This window comes from Vidua macroura, chromosome 6, assembly GCF_024509145.1.
Source record: "Vidua macroura isolate BioBank_ID:100142 chromosome 6, ASM2450914v1, whole genome shotgun sequence".
Taxonomy (NCBI): domain Eukaryota; kingdom Metazoa; phylum Chordata; class Aves; order Passeriformes; family Viduidae; genus Vidua; species Vidua macroura.
In genome coordinates, this window is record NC_071576.1 from 37,989,817 (window position 1) to 37,995,816 (window position 6,000).

General features: G+C 49.6%; 1 long non-coding RNA gene across 1 annotated transcript in view; it reads right to left on the reverse strand.

Moving 5' to 3' along the window:
* Positions 1-3,532, reverse strand: part of LOC128808928 (uncharacterized) — a 28,428-nt gene extending 24,896 nt beyond the window's left edge. Inside the window, exon 1 of the long non-coding RNA XR_008437572.1 lies at positions 3,482-3,532. This is a non-coding gene — a long non-coding RNA (uncharacterized LOC128808928). The remainder of the gene's footprint in view (positions 1-3,481) is intronic.
* Positions 3,533-6,000: the final 2,468 nt, after the last annotated feature.

The following is a 6,000-nucleotide window of genomic DNA, read 5'->3' on the forward strand; positions in this document are numbered from 1 at the left end:
TCAGAGGCTCTTGGAACCAGACATTTGTGTCAGATCCAAATAAAAGAAAAGTCAATCTCTAAATGCAGCCTAAAATGCAAATGAAACCAGAATGGGAACCAGTTGTTTAAAAGAATAATCACATATAGAAAGGACAAAAAAAAAAAAAAAAAAAGGCAGAAAAATCATGTTATTTCTTGACAATCCTTAAGAGGTTCCCCTTCATTTCCTACATCTAAAAAATTGAGGCTTTTACTCCCTGCAAAGAGAGGGAGAGAGGGATTCTGTGTAGGCTCAGCTCATGCTACCCTCAGCTCAGCTGTTGCTGGGCTTTAATGACTGATGCCTTTCCCAAGAGGCTGAATGAGCAAGACAGAAGTCCCAAAATGTGAAGCCCAAGTCGCAGAGCGCAAGAACTAATGTAAGAGTCAGAGTAGCTTTACCTAACTGAAACCCTGCCAGGCTCATGTCAGTGTAGTGCAGTGTGGGCTGGGGGCTGTTGCAGCTTGCATGAGGCTCTGCACAGGTGTGGCTGCAACACCACTGCAGCCATGAGGCCAACGGCTCCACTTGGCTGACTTGGAGGAGTGTGGTAACCAGAGCAAGCGAGCTGCAACAACTGGAGCTTGATATGGGCTTAAAAAGCTGACTCAAAAGCTGGAAAAGCCCATGAGAGCTTAGCTCATGCTGAGCTCCACGTTGCTCCAGCTCGCCTGCTACTGCTGGCCAAGCCAGCCCACCACTGTTGCTAGCAGGTCTGCATCGTGTGGTGGTGCTGCTGGGGTTGCTCCAGTGTGCAACTACTCTGAGGTGCTCATCTTGCCATGGGGCTTTAGTACCTGGGAGGTTCATCCATAGCCCTCCCTCTCCCAGATCTTTATTGCTCCCGCTGCTGATTTCATGAGTGCTATTCTAGAGCCAGGGTTATCTGAGGACATATTCTGAAGGATCAATACTTTGAAAAGTGCACATCTACACATGTGAAAATCCAGGACTAGTTCCCCACTGCTAACTCCACCCAGATGAATCTTGTTGGTGTCATTCCTGACTGATGTTAGAATAAGTAAAAGCAGACTTGAGCCTTCAATTTCTGCATGCATAGAATAATTTCTGTTTTTCTTCATGGAAGAAATGAATTAATTGTTACACTTGCATAACATTATGCTGAAGTGCATTTTTTTCCACTGTATAATTTCTAGATGAAATAGCAACGTTAGAGTGAAGTTATACAATAAAGGACCAAAGAGAAAATGTATGAAAGATCTGCAGAAAACACCCTCGTAACACATTAGAACACAGAAATTTTACTTTTGAAATTAAAAAAACAATAAAAGAACTCCAAATGCAAAATAACAAATATTAGGAAAAGTATACACCCTTAATCCTGGTCCAAAATAAAGCCTGAACAGGGAAGAGTGTGAAAGAAGTGAACAAACAAAAACTTACTCTAGGACTTTTCCTGAAAAACGAGCATCAGTTAAGTATGAATTGCAAACACTCCAGTGTCATTCTCTCACTACAACTATTCCTGGAGCAGGTGGAGAGCTGTGGGCTGAGCAAGGTGTTGGTAAACACAATTTCCTGAGTGTTTATCCATCCACTGCCCATGCAGCAGGTGCTGTGTCTCTGTCCTCCACGGGGCAAAGTGCAGAGCTGGAGGAGGACAGGGTGATACGGTGCCTTGCAGCTGTGCTTCATGCCTTGGCTGACACTCCCTGCTCCTCCTTCTCCCCCAGGAGCCAGAAGATGCTACTGCACTTCCTCACAGCCAGGGTTGGGTACAAGGGACAGAGAGAGGAAACACAGCCCTTCTGAGGCCATGCACTCACTCTGGCTTACATCAACTGTCCTTATTTACCTACGGTCCCACAGGCAGGCTTATGAAAAGGACTTGTCTGCTTTGGCTGCACACTTGGGACACATCCTGCACACTGCTTTCCCAGCTGGGCCCATCCCATCCCGGCCAGTGACTCAACTGTGAGAGAGATGGAAGTGTCGCATACCCCATCATCCTGAGTCACCAGCTATTATTATTGCACGCAGGTGGACAATGCTGGTGAGAGGAATTTCTCCAGCGTTGCCAGAAAAAGCAGGATCACCATCTCTACATCACCACTGTAAAAATAGACACTCCTCTTTGGGAATCGCCACTTCAGCTTGTGGCCTCCTGACAGAGATGGTATTAATTAATCCCAATGTAAAAGAAGCTCAGGGATCATGTCCTGGCAGTAAACCTTGGGGAAAGGTATGTTTGGAAGTTCTGTCTGGGTTCAGGCTCACTTACCCTAAGCCAGCCCCCACGAAGTGAGTACATCTGATGCTGTGTGGGACGAGTGCTGTCTACAGAGCACATCTGCATTATCATGGTGTACGTGGCTTCAGCAAAGCTGCCTTTGCCAAACTGAACACTTCCTCATTTATCAGTTTTGATCTCTTTGGCAGACGAGCATTTCAGCACTTAATGTTTTGCAAGAAAGCCCTGGCTACACTGGTTTCTGGTGACGTCCCCTGCATTTTCATTTTGGGACGATTCTTTTCTGTGCTCTCCAAGAGTCAGTCAGGAGTGCCCCGAGAGTTCAGGAGGGAACAAACAGGGCCATTTCCCCTCCAGATGCTGGGGACTTCCAGGCAAACCGAGCTTATGCAGAGAGCACAGGGGGTCGCAGAGCCCAGCCCGGGGCCGTGGCCTCTCCGCCAGCGGCTGCCTACGTGAGTTCCCAGCTCCCTACGGAGGTGCCAGGGAATCCCGGGCTCCGTTTCCTAGGGCAAGGTTTAAATCTGAAGCAGGTTTTGGCTGCGGGCTGCTCACGGGTCCCAGCCGTTTCCTGAGGAAACGGAGGCTGATGGCACCGCTCCGCCGTGCTCGGTCCCGTCCTTCCGCAGGCCCGGGACACCTGGTGCGGCCCAGCCGCGGCCCCAGCCGCGGGGCCCGGCCCGGCGCAGCTGCGGCAGGCGCCGCGCACCTGAGCCCGCACACAGCGCTGGGGGCCGTGCCCGCCGCCCCCGAGCCCCGGCCCGGCCCTCGGTACCCCCCTAGTGGCCGCGGCTTCCCCCGGCCCACCCGGCCCTTGCCGTGTGCCGGCCGCTGGAAACACGATAACCCCCCGGGAGAAGCACAGGCAGCGTCCTCTCCTGTGCCCGCAGGGGCCCAGGGCAACAACCCCGTGGGTGCACAGCGGAGCATTAGCCCGGCACGGTGCCCCGCGCCTGCCTAGGCGGTCACCCCGAGTGTCCTTCAATCCCCTGCCGGCACTGCCCCGCCCCGACTGCAACCTCGGTGTGGCTGAGGAGATGGAAGGTTCCCCCAGGAGCCACGGGCTGGGGAAAAGGCTGTGTTAACTCACAGAGGCCCTCCGGATTGCACCGGGACTATGGCAGAATCCTGACTTTCCCTGCAATGTGTGGTAACAGCCACATACCCACTACCAACCACAACTCTGAAACTACACACACATTTCCTGCCTCAACCCCAATGACCTCCTCAGATGTTACAGTATCCTACCTGCTTCCCAAGCAGAAACAAACAACTGCATCTCAGATGTCTCCGGTCAAGGGGGGACCAGTGACTGTTACAGCCTGGTTGATGTCCCTGGTTTATGCTCTCCCAAATGGGCCAGACCCTGACATCTCCACACAGCGAAGTTTCACCCATCCCCTTCTCGTTGGTTGTTCAGTGGGCTGCAAAAACCATGCTACTGGAGCTACTGCTCTGTTTTCTGCAAGGGAGAATGCATCTTCCTGTGCAAGACTGGTTTCCAGGTCAGACTGCACTCTAACATTCATTTACCACCCCTTGACTCTCATCAGTGTTTGCTTTTTCAGCAAACCTTCAACTGATGAGTGAGAAAAACAGATCTTCCCTGCTTCTTTTACTATAGTTGAAAACAGCTCAGAAATGCAGTCAGAGAGCCCCTCTGAATGACAAAGAGAAAGTAGGTTTGTGCAGCTATGGTGGAACAGGACTAGTCTGAAACTGGGATTGGGGCAGGGTTTACTTTGCAGTTTGTTTAGAGCAAAGAGCAGAGCTCAGTCTTATTTTAATTCCTGACCTCTTAGGCATCTCAGCTTCAACATCCCTCATGCTTAGGCAAAATAAATCATCTATAAGCTCCTCAGATCTGAAGGGGACTTTTTTAGTTGGAGAAGTCCAGGGTGCATTCTTCTGTACCTAGCTTTTGAATTTCATGAACCCAGTCTATATTTAGCCTTAATTTGAAGGATGTGTAGACTGGATGTCCTGTTGGAAACACATGGAAAACTGCCTGCTGACCTGACCTGTGCTTGCATTTCACCCAGAAGCTGCAGCCTGATTGGCACATTAAACACTTTCAAGTCATATTCTCCTGTATAAAGAAATATCCTGAGCTGCCTTGGCTGTGAGCAGGAGGGGAAGTGACCTCTTGGGTCAGTGTTTATTGCAGTAGTTATAAGAAACCAAGGAGTGACTCCATAAGGAGGGGCATGATCCCAGGACAATGCCTCTGGTAGGATGAGAACCTCTCTCAAATCTCACAGTTTGGAGAACCCCACCCGAAATGGCAAAAGTAGGGCTTGAGGGATTGCTGTTTCCTTCTGCCATTGGTATGCTCCACAGTCTTACACTTCCCACTTTCCTCTCTGTAAAGCAGGGACAACAGCACCATGTTTTGCAAGACCCCACTGTGACTTAACTAGATAGAGCTTGCAGTACACTGTGGGATTCCTCAGCAGCTCAGCTGTGCATGGCTCAGAAGAGGAGACAAGTCAGTCACCTCTTAGCTTGCAGTGACAGCAGTGCCAGGATGCGGATATTGTCTTGTGAGTCCTCCTGAGGCCTTGGCCTGCACAAACTGGCACTTGGAAATAGTCTCCAGCTTGTTCAGTTTCCGTATTCACATGTCCACCTCCAGTCTCTGACCTAGAATGCTGTTGTCCTTCCACACACAATAATATCATTTACGTATTAGGCCATGGGCTTTTCAAGGTCAGTGCCATCAATATATGGAAAGCACTAGAGGACAATAACAGGTTGATAAATCACATGGCAAATTAGGAAAAGGCCCTCAAGGGCTGTAAAATGTATCAGATCCACTTATCACAACCCTTTCTGATAGTTTCTCAGAATCCCTGGTAGTAAACATCCTGCTTATAGTGCTAAGGTTGCTTCCTCATTGTGTGGTATCAGGCAGCTGTCAATCCCAACCACTTCCGATATAAACCTGACATTCTCCTTTCTTTCTCTTGACAGGAACAACTTGAGTCACTCACCCTGCAGAGATGAGCAATCTCTTCTGCTTTCAAACCTCATGAGACAAAAGCGAGGGCTCTGTGAAGAAACACTGCTGAATCCCTTTGGATTGTGCCAAGATGTTTCCACTTGTTGAGGAATACATTTGGCATTGTGAGCTCAGTGTGCAGCTGAAGGGTGAATGACTGGACACTCAAATACAGCAGGAGCCAATGATGCCAGGCTTTGGCACGCTTAGACTGTGAGGGTATAAAAGCCAAGGGTTTCCTTTTTTTGGGGTCCCTTCTTGGAAGCACACAGCTCAAGTTGTTATTTTGTTGTTGCACCATGATTAAATTATTTTAAGGATCCTGACGTCTGAAGGCCTGCTATGAGGAAACCTGGGGCTGAGCTGGTAAAGAAACCTGGTCTGACTGGGATGGAGGGGTGGTGTGTAGCCATGAAGGGGCCTTGGTCCCAGCTCAGGTGGTGCAAGTGTGACTGCCAGTCACACTTCTTGTGGCTCCTGGGTGGTCACACAAGGGTGACCCTCCTTGCTTTGCTCTGTCAGTGGCTGAGAGGGGAGGGTTAACACCTTCCTTGCTTTGCTGCAGAGTTAGTAGCTGGGACTACTGACAGGAGGTGCAGCCAGAGGTGCTTTGGGAATGGTAGGGCAGGGCAATATTATGAGATGTAAAACAGTAAAACAGTGATGTGGTTGGGGTAATCTAGGATCTCGGTTCCTCTATCCTAGTAAAATTAATGTTGCCAGGCACTGCTATATTGCCTACTCTGTCAAATAGAAGTGTCTATTG